The sequence below is a fragment of the Nicotiana sylvestris genome, chromosome 4, assembly GCF_000393655.2.
Source record: "Nicotiana sylvestris chromosome 4, ASM39365v2, whole genome shotgun sequence".
NCBI lineage: Eukaryota > Viridiplantae > Streptophyta > Magnoliopsida > Solanales > Solanaceae > Nicotiana > Nicotiana sylvestris.
Window position 1 is genome coordinate 63,949,922 of NC_091060.1, and position 18,847 is coordinate 63,968,768.

Sequence of the window (18,847 nt, forward strand, 5' to 3'; positions counted from 1 at the left end):
AGAACTCAAAACGACCGATCAGATCGTTACAAATGTACTTCAGCATTTAATAGGCAATCTTTGAACGATATTGAAGTATCTAATAGTAGTTGGTACAAGCTAATTGAGGTGTCAAAATAAAAAGTAGTGCAAACTTTAAGGGGTCCCAATATATTTTCCATAATAATACTAGCTAATAAGGTAGTGTTTGAAGAACTCTAATACATGAATAGCAAAAGATAGATAATAATGTCGAAGCTTGTTGGAGTAGTATTTATGTAAGGAGATCACATCACATAACACTTTATAAAATCTCAAGAGAGGTTCAGGTATATGAATATATGAATGAAGAGATCTTTATATTATGTCTTTATGAAAAATAAGGAGGTTGGAACCGATATAAAATGTTTGTCGACTACATCTATGATAGCGCTAAATATATATATGAGGATCTTAAGTCTAGAAAAATAATTCAAGTAGAATTGGTTTCATCCGAAAGACATATAGTATCGGACCTGCAGTTCGAACACTTGAAAGTATAAAGTCAATGATATGTGCAATCAGTTTTCGATATCTTACTTGTCTAGCATGATATGAAAACTTGATATGCATCTAATTATTAAAGTCTATTATATGACTTAACTTATACGACAATTCCTGAATGATTTAAATTGCTTAAAGTCTATAGAATTCTTGGTCATGAAGTACTACATCCTAAGTGCAATTTGTGCACATTTGTATCTTGCTATAATAATAAGCATGATAATGTGATAGCGAGGTTTTTCAAGGTGCAACATATTAATTGGAGTTAATATGGCTATTTTATTCATCAAATCTCTGCCGATGTCAACCTTCAGGAAGTTAGTGCACAAGATTAGAATGCGAAGACTTAAGGATGTGAATTGATGCTCTCATCAGAGGGAGTTAATATGCGTTGTACTCTTTTTTCCTTACACGGTTTTGTCCCACTGGATTTTCCTTGCAAGATTTTTAACGAAGCAACCAAAAGACGTATTTTTAAACATGTGTACTCTTTTTCCTTCTTAAAAAAAAAAAATTCCCGCTGGGTTTTATTTTAATTAAGGTTTCAACGAGCCACATTATCTATTGAATAGACATTCAGGGGGAGTGTTATAAATAAAATTGTATTTAAGGTGAATGTCTATATTTTAGAGAGATTGTAGGGATTTTACTTGGTGGCTAAGTCACTCTTTCCTTATTAATAGATGAGTCTTATTCCATTGTAATTGATCCCAAAATCAATTAAAATTATCTCTCTACTTTTCTCTTCAATATTCTTCTCCTTCTTTTATTGTTTTATAACATGTATAAAAATAGTTTTTTTCTCATAAGTGAGGGAAGCCAATTTTTCCTTTTTGATGTAAATTAATTTCTTTAGAAAATCTTTTCAGCAAATTCAAAAGTAACTTATTTCCTGAACAGTAATTTTTTTTTATATATATAATACCAAATGCAAATGTCTCGTTTATTTATGTGTAAACAAATGAGGCATGTGCAAATTGATTTCTTAACAAAAGAGTAAATGACGCAAAATCGTGTATGATTATTTTTCACAATCTGTTAGCCGCAATTTGGAGATTTTCCAAGAATAAACAGTCTTTCCTCCTCCTTCTTCTTCTTCTTTTTTTTTTTTTTAAAAAAAAAAAGAAAAAGAAATAAAGAAAGAAAGGAAAATGACAGAAACTTCTGCCCTTTCAAGCTTATTGTCCGAAAAGAAACCAATTCAAAGAATTGGTAGATGAAATGGAGGACCATTTCAACTTCCGATAAAGAATTGGTACGAAAAATGTGTTAAATTTTATATTCTAATATGTATGAAAGTAACATTCTTTTGGAGCTTCATAAATGAAATCCCAACTGAATTGATTATCATACCTTCATAGATTCTCTTGATCTAGTTCACAGCTACTTAATTAATTTTTCTTATCCTACAATAAAGTACTAAAATTGACCACGTTGCTAGAAAAAGTGTTTTACTGGTCAAGTGGTCAACTTTGTTTGATGCAACTATCCTTTTTTTTGTTTTTTCCATGGTTCAACTTTGAATATATATACAGTCTGCATATTCTACACCTCTTTTCATTATTAAGTTGTAGATGGAAATTCCATGGGTCAGGGGATTTTATGATCTGATAAATATCAACCTATTATTTGTATTGAACTGGGATATTGTTAAAACGTATAATGCTTTATTTCGCAATCAGCATTAATTCTATTGGGTGAGCACCGTTGATTCTTATGTTAATATATTTTTAAAGTAGTGTTAATATCATTTACAAATAGAGGACAAATGGCCTATTTCCGGTTCGTCAAGATTCCCTTGTCTTAAATAGTACTAGTTGCTCAAATTATCTCGTTTCAGATTTGTTAAAGTATTTTGATAAATGACTTGAAACTATCACCTGTGACTTGTGAGTTTTATCAAATATATTTAAAAAAATTAGTTTGGTAAATAAAGGATTTTATTATCAAGTATAGCTATGTACCACTCAAATAGAAAAACAGAAAGGATAACAGTCGAGTCTAGAATGAAAATAAGACGTAAAATATCTTATAAAACCATTGAAATATGAAAAAAGGTAACCAAAAGCATGGCAGGCATGCGACGCCGGACCAAATGTTCCAACTTAACTGATGTTTGGTCATGTTTGACTTATACAGTGCATGCCTGTCATGCACTATCAAATCAATTTTTCATAAACCAGCAAGGCAAATCATTCTGCGTATCTTTTTCATCTTCTCTTCTATTTTACTCTTTTCTCAGACTCTCTTTTAGATTAGTTATGTCACTGGCGTCCTAAAGTTTAATGACATTCACATAATCTGATGTTTGCCATTATGGACAATACTATAGGTTAAAGACCTCCACAATAGCTAAAAGTCCTAGTAAAAATTTTTAGGGTTATAATCTTTTAAAAGTGAGTAAATTCATCTTTTAATGTATATAAGATACGTGGTTTTATTCAACCACTGATAATCATTTATTATATATTGTAGGATATTGAGGTGTGCGACAATTTTAGGTGGCATGATAGCCCACGTAAACATCGAACTAGCACGGTGTTGTCGCGGTTGACGCTGATAATGTGAAGCTCGAACTATAGTTTAGACTCAAAGAAGTCGAATAAGACCTGGATATTCATAAAACGTTGTTGAATAAATCTGAACAAAGAATAGAATACTTAAAAGATATGTTGAATGAAACTGAACAAAAGAGAGATCATCTGCAAGAACAGTGGAATGAAGATGGTAAGCTGAGTAGTCATCTAAGGCTAATGTATTGTTTATAGGTGTTGTTTGTTATCTGAAAATATAGTATTGTTGGTTAGATCTATAAGTACCATTTTTATGTATTATATAGCACCTCACATTACTAGTAATCATAGCATGTATTATATGTATTGTGTGATTATTTATATTCTGTGCATCGACTTTTTTATAAAGAAGTATGGTGTGGTTATGCAAATTTATGGCATAAACCAATTTTAATAAAGCTATTAGATTTCATATCTAGCTTTCATATTCAACTAAAACAACAATAACAGCACAAGAAAGAAATTTCACTAATTTGGAGGCTAGAAGTACTCAATATCGTCATCTAATAGATAATTCTATTTATTTTTTTTCCTTATTCCTTAGTCAACTTGAGCATGTAGAATCTACCACATTCAATAATATTTGATTGTTCTTTTTCCTAATCCTCTTTACTACAACCTCGCATGACTCTCGATAAGTTTGAACCATGATTGTTTAGAACATTATCTGGATAGGAGCCACGATCTTTTCCAAGTCACGAGCAAGATATTGTGATTAAGCATGCCGATATGCACACATGCATCAATCCATAGTAATACTCGACTACGTATGAATATTTTATTTCCTGAAAATTGTCATTGTCACACCCCGAACCTGGACCTGGACGTAACACGGCACTCGGTGCCTGACTACATGTGACCAAGCAAACCAACTGGCTGGCTGAATCAACATGTGATATCATAACATACTTAATGCGGAAGATAAACTAACACATGCTGAATAGTGAAAGTTTGAATGACATAAATCAAAGTGCGAAAATACTAATATAAATCTGAAACATATCTGTAGCCAACATTGCTTAACATGAAAGGCCTGTGACTATGTCTAACTGTTATTGTAGTTTATAAAGCCTCTAAGAAGTATTGAAAATACTGACTATCTGTAAATACTCAAGGATTGTAAAGTAATGATAATAACCCAAAAGAACCAGGGCTCACCCAATAGCTGGTACGAGAATCCTAGCGCTCTGAATCGTCAACTTGTAAATCATTATATGTATCGTGAGATGCAGGCCCCAGACAAAAGGGGTGTTAGTACACATTAATTGCACTGGTATGTAAAGTAACTGAAATAAAGTATTGTAAATGCTGAAACTGAAAATGCACTGATAACTGAACTGAACAAGAAGTAAAGATATGAATACTCTCTCTTCTGAATGATGAAACACCTATTTATCTGAATAAATGAACTGTGGCCTCATACCCAGTATATATATGCACAAGCTGCAACCTCGGGCCCAAGTATACGTATAAATAACTGCGGTCTCAAGCCCAAAAATGTATAAAGCATAAACTGCACCTTCAGGCCCAAAATACATACAACATAAATTGCGCCCTCAGGCCCAGATAGAGGGGTTCAACATTTAGGGACTAAAAATCAAGAATTGAGAACCATATTGCAATATATGATACTGAAATACTGAATCATATTGAGTTTGTCACGACCCAATTTCTCCCTCCGTAAGTTATCGTGACGACACCTAGTCTCTACGATTTGGTAATTCTAACACTTTGCGGAAATGAAATAAAAGCATGAACATTAACTACTAACAATAACAATATCTAATAAGCAACTAAATATCACTCGACATATACAATTATCACCTCTGAAATATACCAAACAATTTCCAAAACCCGGAAACTCGCAAGTCGCAAGCTACTAAGAAGTTTTAATTATTCTATACATCATTTCTACAGAAGGAAGGAAAAATAAACATAGGGGGATAGATGGGGGCTCCGAAGATCTGCGGGTGCGGGCAGATGTACCTTGAAGTCTTCAATAAGCAACAACGACAACAACCAGTGATGAGGCTGCTAAGATGAACCTGGATCCGCACACAAAAAATATGTGCAGGAAAGTGCATGAGTACACCATAATGATACCCAGTAAGTGCCAAGCCTAACCTCGATCAAGTAGTGACGAGATCAGGGTAGGGCCCTACTGGTATATATATAATAAAATTTAATAGAAGAAATATTATAGTAAGAATAAGTACTGAAATTTAACAAGAATGTAAGCATAGAAGAACAACAGCTCAGAACACAAAGATAACAACAGGGGATCTCCCAGGATATCGTCCTATAATCCCAAAGATAAATGTGTATGAGGGGGGGAGGATCTCCCGGAATACCGTTCCGTAGTCCCAAAGTAAATATGCAGTGCTGGGGGATCTCCCAGAATACTGTTCCGTAGTCCCAAAGTAAATATACAGCTCAAACAATAGAATAACAACTACAACACGGAAATCCTACAATTTAGACTAAGTACAAGTCAATGAAGAAGCAGGACATTTAACTAAGCATGCTGCACAGAGTTCAGATAAACAATTAAGACACATAGACATGTTGTCCTAGACTAAACAGGATAATTACATATGCTAGTGTAGCTCAGCTAAAGGAAAATAGATATTTTACTGAATGAAAACGGAGTTTTTCAACAAATAGCTCGTGTACGCACTCGTCATCTTACGTACACGACACTCATATATCAAACAGTACCAAATCCTAAGGGGAGTTTCCCCCAAACAAGGTTAGGTGTCACACCTCCTTTTTCCGCACCCGCGAGGGCGCAAGGGAGTTTTTTTCAATTAAAGGACAATCGAAACGGGATTGGTTTATTTATTTTAGAGTCGCCACTTGGGAGATTTAGGGTGTCCCAAGTCACCAATTTTAATCCCGAATCGAGGAAAAGAATGACTCTATATTACAGTCTGCGTACCAGAAATCCGGATAAGGAATTCTGTTAACCCGGGAGAAGGTGTTAGGCATTCCCGAGTTCCGTGGTTCTAGCACGGTCGCTCAACTGTTATATTTGGCTTATTTATCTGATTTTAAATACAATATGAACTTATGTGCAAATTTTATCTTTCAACCGCTTTTATCATTTACTGTTATTTTTATCAAGAATTGCAACGTTATAAAAATGTATCTCGAACCACGTTACAATCAATGTACCCGTGGTCGTCGACACACTTTGACTCCGTTGAGATTTGGATTTGGGTCACATCAATGTGCACCCGAGTTTAAGGAAATTAAATTATTAAAGGCGCGCCTAAAGCGACTAGCGTATTTATTTTGGGTAGGACCGTGGAATTTTACTAAACGGTCCATCCCGAAGTCTAAACAATTTTTAAAGCAAATATTTACTGAGGGCCCCGCAATTTGTATTTTATTTGGCGAGGCTCATCTCATTCTTATTTTTTTTAAAATGAATTTGCAACGTCATGGACACGCATCTCGAACCACGTCACAATCAATGTACCCGTGATTAGAAACACATTTCGACTCCGTTGAGAATTGGATTTGGGTCACATAAATGTGCACCCGAGTTTAAGAAGGTAAGATTTATTAAGGCGCGTCCTAAAGAGTCTAACGTATTGTTATTTTAGGAAGAGGCCGTGAAGGTTCATTAAACGGCCAAATCCAAAGTCTAGTCAATGGTTATGTATTTTATTGAGGGCCCCGGCGGTTTGTGATTTATTTGGCGAGGCTCGTCTCATTTTTATTTTAAAAGGATAAACCTATAGCGACTACATTTTCTATCTAATACTTGAGGTCTACTAACCTTTGAACCTCGGCAAACTCAGGGCGACAAACACGACCCCGACGGGACTCAAGCCGAACCTCACTGCACGAGGAACAACGACGAAACCTCGGGACAACCTCGACGTACCGGACCTCGACGAACAACGGCGACCTCAATGGAGACGGAAAGCTCGGCAAAAACAGTCAACGTACGAGATGTTGGCTGCTGGATTTTCTCAACGCAACATGTTGGCTCGAGAGAATGCAACAGAAGGGGTCGTTCGGGTATGAGAAAGAAGCAGGCTGTGGAAGGTCGTTTGGACAGTGGTCGATGGAGCTGAACGACGAACAGCAGAGGTTGTTGGGGAGGCTTGGTGGTCGACGGACTGGTGGAGCTGGAGTTCCGACGAGGGGGTGGCTGACGGGTCTGCTAGGTTTTTGGTTGAGGTCGACGGGACTGGGGCTGCGACGGGGGTGGGACTGGTTTTTCCTCGAAGATTGGTGGTTATGGCGTTGGGGCAGGTGGTGTTGAGCGTGACGGCGAGGGGTGCGACGGACTGGAGCTGGAGCTCCGACGAGGGGGGTGGTGGTGGTTGCGGATGGTAGTTTTCTAGCGTTTGATGGTGGTTTTACGTGAGGCAGTAGGGTTTTTGTTTTCTCGTTCTTTCAAAGGAGGAAGGAGATGTACAGTAGTCCCTTCCCCACCAAAAATTTTCCAAGTCCTCTTTTGACAGTGTTTGTCCGTGTATTTAGTATCCCTTGCCCAGGGAAATGAGCCCACGCGTGGTGGGGTTCGAGATTTGTGTCCCCCACGCGTGGTGGGGTTCCCCATGTGTCCTGGACTCGGTTTATTATGGGCTAGGTCCGAAATTAGGCCTAAAACCGGGTAGTTTGAACCCGAATATTATTCTTTTGCCCGGACCCGAGAAATAGGAACACGTTGCTTAACTAGTCCTATGTAAGCAAAATAACTACCAAAAATAAGACTAGTATTTAAACAAAACTATATCTTTTTAAATATTTTTCAAGATTTAAAATAGCTACAAAATATTAATAAAACTATTTTTTGTAATTTTCGTTTTTTAAATATTAAGATAAAATATGAGGTAATATTTTTTTTGTATTTTTCCAAAATTAAAACGACTACAAAACATTAATAGAATTATATTTTTTGTAATTTTCGAATTTATATAAAGTACCAAAATAAAGTACAATTTTTGTATTTTTCAAGTTTATGAGAAATACATAAACTAAAATTTATATATATATTTTTGTGATTTTTTCTTTTTGCAACGAAATAAAGTAAAATAGTTAAAATGGCTATATTAGACCCAATTTCACATATTCACGCTAAAAATGTGAAAATTCTCGGGGAGGGTCAAAAATCCGGTGTCTACAGCTGCCCCTCTTTGACTGGAAACACGAAGAGTTTTCCGACAAAGAACGACTAGACATGTTTTTGACCCGACCATTACTTGGACGGACTACACTAAGGAAAGGAAGGGAATGTGACCGAGCCCTGGTATCTGAGCTGCCTACATATCCTTGGTTATACAGGAATCAGGCCACGTGTAGTTCGGGAATGAGAGAGATGGTAGAGTGTACCGAGGTGAAGAGCCGATCGAGGTGCCGTTCCGTTGAGGTTCCGGTCCGCGGTCCTGTCATTACAACAAAAAATGAAAACTAAAAAAGACTAACTAAGCCTATCAACTACTAGTTACAAGGATTCCTATCTTCAAGTCTTCTGAAACTTGGTCTTGAGTCTTGAATGGTGCTTCATACAGACTTTGGATTTGAACCTTGATACTTGCTAGTTGTAGGCGCAAGTTCTTGAGCAGATCACATCCGTTCTCCACTTCCGTGCTTCGGATTCATTCATTTTTTTTTCTTTTCCTTTTTTCTTTTTGTTGTGTCCAGCTTTTGTCGACCATCTCAGATGTTGACTCGCATTCTTGAGGCGAGCTTCTGCTATTTATAACTTGGTTGAATGCTGGGGATTTTTGTTGTAGCCTTCTGCTTCCCGGAGCTGGGGATTCCTGTTGTAACCTTCTACCTTCCGGTGGGGTTACTGATTTCCAAAATCTGCAGTATAAGACTAAAAAGTATTCCTCTTGTTATACAGGTGGGCGCCTGAAAAGAAATTTAAAGACTGAAAAGTATTCCACTTGTTATGTAGGTGGGCGCCTGACAAGAAATTTAAAGACTGAAAAGTATTCCACTCGTTATGTAGGTGGGCGCCTGACAAGAAATTTAAAGACTGGAATGTATGCCTCTGTTCTATGGGCGGGCTCCCAATTTCAACACTTGAAAGTAAAGACTGAATGTATTCCTCTGTTATTATGGGCGGGCTCCCAATTTCAACACTTGAAAGTAAAGACTGAATGTATTCCTCTGTTATTATGGGCGGGCTCCCAATTTCAACACTTGAAAAGTAAAGACTGAAATGTATGCCTCTGTTATCTGGGCGGGCTCCCAATTTCAACACTTGAAAGTAAAGACTGAATGTATTCCTCTGTTATTATGGGCGGGCTCCCAATTTCAACACTTGAAAGTAAAGACTGAATGTATTCCTCTGTTATTATGGGCGGGCTCCCAATTTCAACACTTTTAAAATAAACGCCATTCCTTTCTTCAGGCGGGCTCCTGATTTCAACAACTTTGAAAATAAAATGCCATTCCTCTTTTTAGGTTGGCGAGATTTAAACAACTTTAAAAATAAACGTCACTCCTCTCTTCAGGCGGGCTCCTGATTTCAACAACAACCTTTAAAATAAACGCCACTCCTCTCTTCAGGCGGGCTCCTGATTTTAACAACAACCTTTAAAATAAACACCATTCCTCTCTTCAGGCAGGCTCCTGATTTCAACAACTTTTAAAATAAACGCCATTCCTCTCTTCAGGCGGGCTCCTGATTTCAACAACTTTTAAAATAAACGCCATTCCTCTCTTCAGGCGGGCTCCTGATTTTAACAACTTTGAAAATAAAATGTCATTCCTCTTTTTAGGTTGGCGAGATTTAAACAACTTTAAAAATAAACGCCACTCCTCTCTTCAGGCGGGCTCCTGATTTCAACAACAACTTTTAGAATAAACGCCACTCCTCTCTTCAGGCGGGCTCCTGATTTTCACAACAACTTTAAAAATAAACGCCACTCCTCTCTTCAGGCGGGCTCCTGATTTCAACAACTTTGAAAATAAAATGTCATTCCTTTCTTTAGGTTGGTGAGATTTAAACAACTTTAAAAATAAACGCCACTCCTCTCTTCAGGCGGGCTCCTGATTTCAACAACAACTTTTAAAATAAATGTCATTCCTCTCTTCAGGCGGGCTCCTGATTTTAACAACAACTTTAAAAATAAACGCCACTCCTCTCTTCAGGCGGGCTCCTGATTTTAACAACAACTTTAAAAATAAACGTCACTCCTCTCTTCAGGCGGGCTCCTGATTTCAACAACTTTTAAAATAAAATGCCATTCCTTTCTTTAGGTTGGCGAGATTTAAACAACTTTAAAAATAAACGTCACTCCTCTCTTCAGGCGGGCTCTTGATTTCAACAACAACTTTTAAAATAAACGCCACTCCTCTCTTCAGGCGGGCTCCTGATTTCAACAACAACTTTTAAAATAAACGTCACTCCTCTCTTCAGGCGGGCTTCTGATTTTAACAACAACTTTAAAAATAAACGCCACTCCTCTCTTCAGGCGGGCTCGTGATTTCAACAACAACTTTTTAAAATAAACGTCACTCCTCTCTTCAGGCGGGCTCCTGATTTTAATAACTTTGAAAATAAAATGCCATTCCTTTCTTTAGGTTGGCGAGATTTAAACAACTTTAAAAATAAACGCCACTCCTCTCTTCAGGCGGGCTCCTGGTTTTAGAAAACTAAACATTGATAATTTTAAGAAAACTAAAAATGACTCTCTTTTTTCTTTTTTTTTCAATCGTTGTTTTTTTTTCAAATTCAAACGTTGTTTTTTTTGTGTATCTTAGGAGAAAGATTCATCGGACTAAGATTTTGATCCTAGGAGAAGGTTCATCAGACTAGGTTTTTTTTCTTTTTGGTATCTTAGGAGAAAGATTCATCAGACTATGATTTCGATCCTAGGAGAAGGTTCATCAGACTAGGTCTCTATCTTAGGAGAAAAATTCGTCAGACTAAGATTTTGATCCTAGGAGAAGGCTCATCGGACTAGGTCTTGTTTTTTGGTATCTTAGGAGAAAGATTCATCAGACTAAGATTTGGATCCTAGGAGAAGGTTCATCAGACTAGGTCTCTATCTTAGGAGAAAAATTCGTCAGACTAAGATTTTAATCCTAGGAGAAGGCTCATCGGACTAGGTCTTGTTTTTTGGTATCTTAGGAGAAAGATTCATCAGACTAAGATTTGGATCCTAGGAGAAGGTTCATCGGACTAGGTCTCTATCTTAGGAGAAAGATGCATCGGACTAAGATTTTGATCCTAGGAGAAGGTTCATCAGACTAGGTCTTGTTTTTTTTTTTTATATTTTTAACAACCACTTAGGAAGAAATGCATCTCCTATGGGTGGAACTAAAACGAACTTAGGAGGAAATGCGTCTCCTAGGGGGTAAAACTTAAACTTAGGAGGAAATGCGTCTCCTATGGGTAAAACTTAAACTTAGGAGGAAATACATCTCCTATGGGTGAAACTAAACAAACCTAGGAGGAAATGCGTCTCCTATGAGTAAAACTTAAATGATTTCAAACTAGGAAGTGCGTCTCCTATTAATGAAACCTTCGTTTTTTTTTGAATTATTTACTTACCTGTGTTGTCTTCCCTCGAAACTGTTGGGGATTATTTAGATGGGGATGACTTTTCCCCCTTTTTTTCATTATTATCTTTTTACTTTTTTTTTTTTTTTTATTCTTTTTTTTATTATTCTTTTTTTTTGTTTTGTTTTTGCATAGCTTCTTCCTTCGAAGACTACTTCCCTTGAGAGTCGTTTTGTCTTTCCTCGAAAGGAACCGCTGAGGATACTGACTTTCCAACCTTGTGTTGGACTCCTCGCAACTGCTAGGGATAACACTGTTGGGGAATTATTTACTTACCTGTTGGGGGGGTAAAATGTTATCAGCTGGGGGTACCTGACTTCCAGAAAATTTTCTAAATGGAATGAAAATTTTCTGCCCCAGTTTGATAATATCCCTTGTGGCATGCAATTCTGGCATCAATGCCATTTTCGTTACCTGCTTCAAATCAAACAAAATTTTGTTAGTTTAGAACATGGTGGTTGGTTGTGATACTCCTACTGGGATAGCTTTCCCTTTCTCCTTCCTTGCTCTGCATTCAACAACTTGTTGGGGATGATATTATGTGCTGGGGATATCCCTCTTCTTTTGTGGCATAGCTCGGAAACTGGCATTTCCCCGACTTTTAGTCTTGTATGAATTTCCCACAAATTCATGCTCACTGCTTTCCTTGCTTTGTTCACGGGTCTTGGCCTTGAGGTTTATAACCTTGGTTTTGGCAAGGGTATCCCTCTTAACACTCGTCAATCCTTTTGTCAATTCCCTTTTGCTGGGGATATTTTTGTTGACACTAGCCTCGCGTTTGTTCCTTGCTGACTAAACCACTTGGATGTACTAGTCAGATCTCATTTTGGAAAGCTGATGGCCTATTTTGAAGTCAATTCACACTTGTTCTGACCAAGCAGACTCTATTGGGGATTTTTCTATGAAAGGTAAAAGATAAAAAGGGAACAGAATAAAAGGACAAAAGGAAAAAGACGCCCTTTTAACAAAAGAAACTATAAATAAAAACCTATCAAACGCAAATACCGACTCTAATGGTCATGACATGCATATGTGGCCTATCCTCCGCCGTTAATCATCTTTCCGGATCTTCAATTGGCAATTCCCCATCTGATTCTCAATCCTATTCGACTTGTAGTGCCCAAAGGGTTTTCACTATCAAGCCTCTCTCATTTCTGGTTTTTCTCTCAGCTTTCATCGCCTTATGGTGCCTGTGAAGGTTTTCACCGATAAGACTCTCTCATTTGTATCACTTTCCAGCTGGGGATTTGGAGTGTTGCCGGTATGACTCTCTCCACTGGAGATTAGAGTCCTTTCTGCTGTGGAACAAAATGTTATGTTCGCCGGTAAGACTCTCATTTGTCTGACTTGGCATCTTTTGAAGACTGGTCAGAAGGTCTTTCTTTGGACCGTAATGTGGGTTTTGGATAGGGCTAGAAAAAAAGGCTCAAAAATACATTAATTTCGGGTTATTAGTTACAACCTTCGGAATTAGATTTATTTACAACAAACACAACCTTTGCCCCAGTTTCTTGCTTGGGGATATATTAATTGATTTTTTTTCATTTTTCAAAACTATGACCGAGCCGTGAAGCGCCTACGTATCCTCTTTGAGGAATCAGGTCAAACGTAGTTCCCAATTCCTCTTTTTTCTTGTGGCTTTCTTTTTGTTTTTGTTATCATTTTTCTTTTCTTTTCTTTTCTTTTTTTTCTCTTTTTTTTCGTTGTTGTTTTCTTTCTTTCTCTCTTTTTTTTTCTTTTGTTTACCTGCCGCGCTTGCGTATTCTATTCGTTGCTACTAATTCCGAACGAGGGGTATGAAAGGAAAATAAATAAGGCTCAAAAGGGGTTAACGAAGGATAAAGTGTTTGGGTAGCAGAACAAAATGCCTTCGTCATTCCAGTCTTCAAAACATGCCAAGTGCAAACAATACAGTTTAAATTCGTAGTCTCTTCTGGTGGTGCTGGAGTTGACAATTATATTCAACATTTGTTTGTTCATTTGTCACTTCTAAAGCACCGTTGGGCGACCCTCATGCCAATTTGGCGAATCTTGCTTTTAACGATTTTTCTTTGTGTTTCACTTGCCCCAGTTCCATATGACTCGAGCTCTGAATAATCTCAACCGTCCTTATTTCCTTTAAATGGTCTGATCGCCTTTCCAGGGTTTTATGATTAACTTTTAAGATTAGGCCCAAACTGGGTGCGCATGTCATGTCCCTAGAATCGGCATTGAACGAAATGATAAAAGGACTAAACAAAAAGACGACTGGAACTAACAAGGACGGGATTTTGCATTAGATTACTGGTGAAATGGTTTGAATGACAAGACAAACAAAACAACCAGAATAAAATTCTAACACAGCCTCGACGAAACTTAAACAAACTTATATGACAAAATGGAAAGATAGGAAGGTTTGACACAAGACAATATTCGGATTACAACCCTAAGAATAATCCGGACAACAGAAATGACAACAAAATAAGCCACCAACAGCTTCTCTTTTGCTAACCAAGGAACGGAGCGGCCTCCCATTTTATCAAAAACTGGCATCTTAGCCACTGAGCTTTGCCTCAATACTGCCAAGACCACTACCAGCTTCAATACCATAAACCTCCGTCAACGAGTTCTCGATAGGGTTCGAGTACTCTATGTCACTGTTATCGATCACAATCCGCCCCTTTTGGATCAATTTTTCTACTTCCCTTTTCAGATTACGACAGCTCTCAATGTTGTGCCCTCTGACATTGGAGTGTTATGCACATCGTGCTTCCGGATCAAAGTTTCTTGCACGTGAATCTGGAGTATATGCGGGGAGCGGCTCCATCAGGCCAATATGATTTAGCCTTTCGAACAGACTTGCATAAGATACTCCGATAGGGGTGATAGCCTTTTCTCGTTTCAGCAACCTCTCATTCCTAAATGCTTTATTGGGCCAGAAACCAGATCCAGGGGGCTTTCGGTAGGCTTGTGAGGGTGGATAGGCCTTTTGTGGAGCTGGGTATTTGTACAGTGAAGTCCGTTCTTGGGAATCTCGTGGAGAATAGTAGCATTGGGGAGGATAGCAGTGTTGACGAGTGATGGAGCTACTCGGGTAGCTGGAAAAACTGCCATAAGTGGGTTGGTATGGAGAGTATGGGGGATCCTCCGTTATGGTATTGGGTGCTTGGGTAAAGACAGAGTTCAAGAAGCTTGGCGGTGGAGGGGGTGGTGCGCTCCCAGTCGTCCATGCCTGATACATGTCGGTCACGTGCTGTTTCAGCATTTTCACTTCTTTTACCAACTCGTTGTTCCGTTCGACCAATTGTTGTCGGTCATCAGTACCGACCCACTCGGTGCAGTGGTTCTGAGTCATCGTCCTTTGACTTTGCATTGCAGGGAGGAGTTACCACAACCAACCACTTTTCTATATATGAACACAGCAAAGGGAAGGCATCACGTTAGTGTTAGGGCATTTGACAGAAAATCATATGTCAGAAATACAGTGCACCTAAGCAGTTAGGCAATTGTGCCCCTCCGAAAATTCTCCCACACTTTCCTTTATTTATTTATTTATTTATTATTATTAGTGGTGTTATTATTAAATGTTTTATTTTTGTTTTATGGTGGCGGTCGAATCTTATGGAGATTGCCTACGTATCATGACCCCGCATGAATCAGACCTTTTCGGACCAATAAAAGATAAACAATACTAAACACATTTTTTTTAAAAAAAAAAATTAAAACAAACTGGGTTTCAAGGATTTAAAGATGACCCACAAACTTGAGAATCAAACAACCCGCATATTCTAGTCAAAAGATTTATAAACTTCAAAACAAATGGCCAACTTCCTTCCTCCGTTTGCTAATTTTAACCAAATGGTTATTTTTGCAAATGTGGCCCCTTCCAATTCTCACATGAATTTTGAGGCCGGGGAGGATTATTTTATGACACTTTTACCAACTTGTCCATTCTTTTACGAAAACAACCTTTCGACAACTGAAAGATATTCTAAGGCTGTTTCGGCAAGAACGGTTTAAGACGCGGCCGAAGCTGGCTCGGCTTATTATGACAAAATTCAAACGGTATTCACCTGACCGCCGACTCTTTGTTTTTTTTTCAAATTATAATAAAAAACCTGGTGTTGCAAACACGGCCCTTCAGCGCCTCGGGGACGAAGATTTTTAAGGCTGTGTGGGTCCATATCTCAAAATGACCCAAAGGTGGCTGTTTATGCCAAGTCAGCCTTCCGGCGTCCCTTTCGGGAACATTCAGCTATTTATGACAAAACAGCATCACCTGACTTATTTTAACTCTTTTTATCGTTTTCAAATTAGAAAAGTCAATATTGCAAACACGGCCTTTCAACGTCTCGGGGACGAAGATTTTTAGGCTGTGGGGGTCAACTGGACCAAATCTTAAAAATGACCCAAAAGTGGCTGTTTATGCAAAGTCAGCCTTCCGGCGTCCCTTTCGGGAACATTCGGCTATGTCTTGATAAAACAGCGTCACCCGACTTTTTTATGAAATTTGACATATATATTTTTGCTATTTTTTTGTAAAAGGGGAAGTTGGACATCACCCGACTTATTTATGAAAAAAATCTTGACATGTTTTTTTTTATTTTCATTATTATTTGTTTTTGGCTTTTTAGCAAAAGGGGGGTTGGATCCGATGAGGGTTGCCTTCGTATCTCACATCCGGTGAGAATCAAACCCGCGTAGTTCGGGCCAATAAACTATTTTTGAGAAGACCCTTTTCCATTTTCTATTCTTTTTCTTTTATTTATATAACAAACAAACAAACTATTATTTTTCATTCATAACAAACAAACTAACTAACGTAAAACATAAAACATTCCTTCTTTTTTCCTTTGTTTTTCTTATTCTAAAGAAAAAGAAAAATGTTTTTTTTTTGGAATTTTTACCTTTAATAAAAGAAATGCTTAAAAAATATTTTTTTGAATTTTCTTTTGAATTTTTTTGGATTATATATATATTTATTTTGGAACAAATAATAAAATCACGTTCAACGCCCGACTCTTTTTATATTTTTTATTTATTTATTTTTGGCATTTTCATAGACAAGCAAAATAAAATAAAAAAACATTTTAAAACCATACTCTTTTTCATTTTCATTTAATGGCAAAACAAACTATTTTATTTTCAATATTTTTGGAAAAAAACAAGACAGAACAATGATGATTTTTTTTCTATTTTTCCTTTGCTTTTAATATAACAAACTAATAAGACATTTTTTTTCATTTTCTCAAAATTTCGGCAGAGTTTCGATACTACTCGGACATTGGTTTCTTTTTTCTAAAAATAAGTAGTTATATCTCTATACTGTTATTTTTTTCTCCTCTTTTTCACGATTTTTTTAATCTGTGGAAAATAATGAAAACATACAAAATATTTTGAATTTTCATGCTTTGTTTATATATATATTTTTATTTTTTATATTTATTATTACTTTAAAAAATGTGGCATGGGAGACATAATGATTTCCAAGACTTCTTGGATTCCGCAAATGCCCCCCATGCGCTTTTCCCAACATATGAAGCATGGGGGACATAGGGAATTCCAAGACTTCTTGGATTCCACAAATGTTCCCTAGGTACTTTTCCCAAAAATGAAGCGTGGGGGACATAGGGAATTCCAAGGCTTCTTGGATTCCACAAATGTTTCCCATATTTTTTGATTAAAATAACACCATGCTGGAAAAACGTGCAACCTTCTTATTAAATGTGGTCAACATAACAAAGTGTGTCATTTGTCTGCCACTATCATTGGTCCGCCAAATGACCCATTCACCCTTGAATAAATACAACATGTAACACATAGGATGCCGAAGATGGTCTATTATTTTCAGGTTGCTTGTCCTAGACGGACCCAACCCCTGTGTTGAGTCCCCTAAGTCAGATGCACATGATGCAAATAAACGTTCCTACTAGGGATCCGGCATGAAGCTGAGTTATTCTAAGTTCATAACCTGGGTATTTGTTCTAGACAGTGTACCCGAGCGGACAACTCGAGCTGAGGAAGGAGCTCCTTTCCGGGAACCAAAAGGCCAGCCGGCTTAGAAACTTTCCGAGCCTCTTTTATTTAGGGTACGACACTAACAGAATAGGGAGTCTCAACCAGTAAGCACATCCCCAGAGGTAAGAAGAGAAGGGTTTCGGCACAGTTTATATACAGTTCAAATAATATCAAAGCGGTAAAAGTAGCATTTTGCACATTTAGGCTAAAACAAATAATAATAAAATCAGATAATAAATAAAGCCAAATAATAACAATTATTCTAAGCTCGAATTCTTAACCCTGAACCACTGGTTCTGGGTTAAGTCCCCAGCAGAGTCGCCAGAGCTGTCACACCTCCTTTTTCCGGCACCGCGAGGTGCGTAGGGAGTTTTTTCCAATTAAAGGACAGTCGAAACGGGATTGGTTTAATTATTTCAGAGTCGCCACTTGGGAGATTTAGGGTGTCCCAAGTCACCAATTTTAATCCCGAATCGAGGAAAAGAATGACTCTATATTACAGTCTGCGTACCAGAAATCCGGATAAGGAATTCTGTTAACCCGGGAGAAGGTGTTAGGCATTCCCGAGTTCCGTGGTTCTAGCACGGTCGCTCAACTGTTATATTCGGCTTGATTATCTGATTTTATACAAGTGTGAACTTATGTGCAAAATTTAACTTTTAACCGCTTTTATCATTTACTGTTTTTATCAAGAATTGCAACGTTGTGAAAATGTATCTCGAACCGCGTTACAATCAATGTACCCGTGGTCGTCGACACACTTTGACTCCGTTGAGATTTGGATTTGGGTCACATCAATGTGCACCCGAATTAGGAAAAATAAATTATTAAGACGCGCCTAAAGCAACTAACGCATTATTATTTTGGGGCAGGGCCGTGAAATTTGTTAAACGGCCTATCCCGGAATCTAAGTATTTAATACATATATTTTGTGAGGGCCCTGCAATTTGTCCCTTTTATTTGGCGAGGCTCGTCTCATTTTATTTATTATTATTATTTATTTTTTATTTTTTATATTTTTAAAGGGATGCCATTTTTACGCCTTTAACAATACTAAACCCTCCGGCTTCTTTACAACTAAAATCTCATAACTTGTCAAAATTTAATAAAATGAGTCTAGTGAATGAGTGTTTCGGGAGTAGTAAGAGCATGTACTAATAATAATTTTGTCCGAATGAACTAAGCGAAGGAAAGGACGAACAAATTAACGTCAAACTTG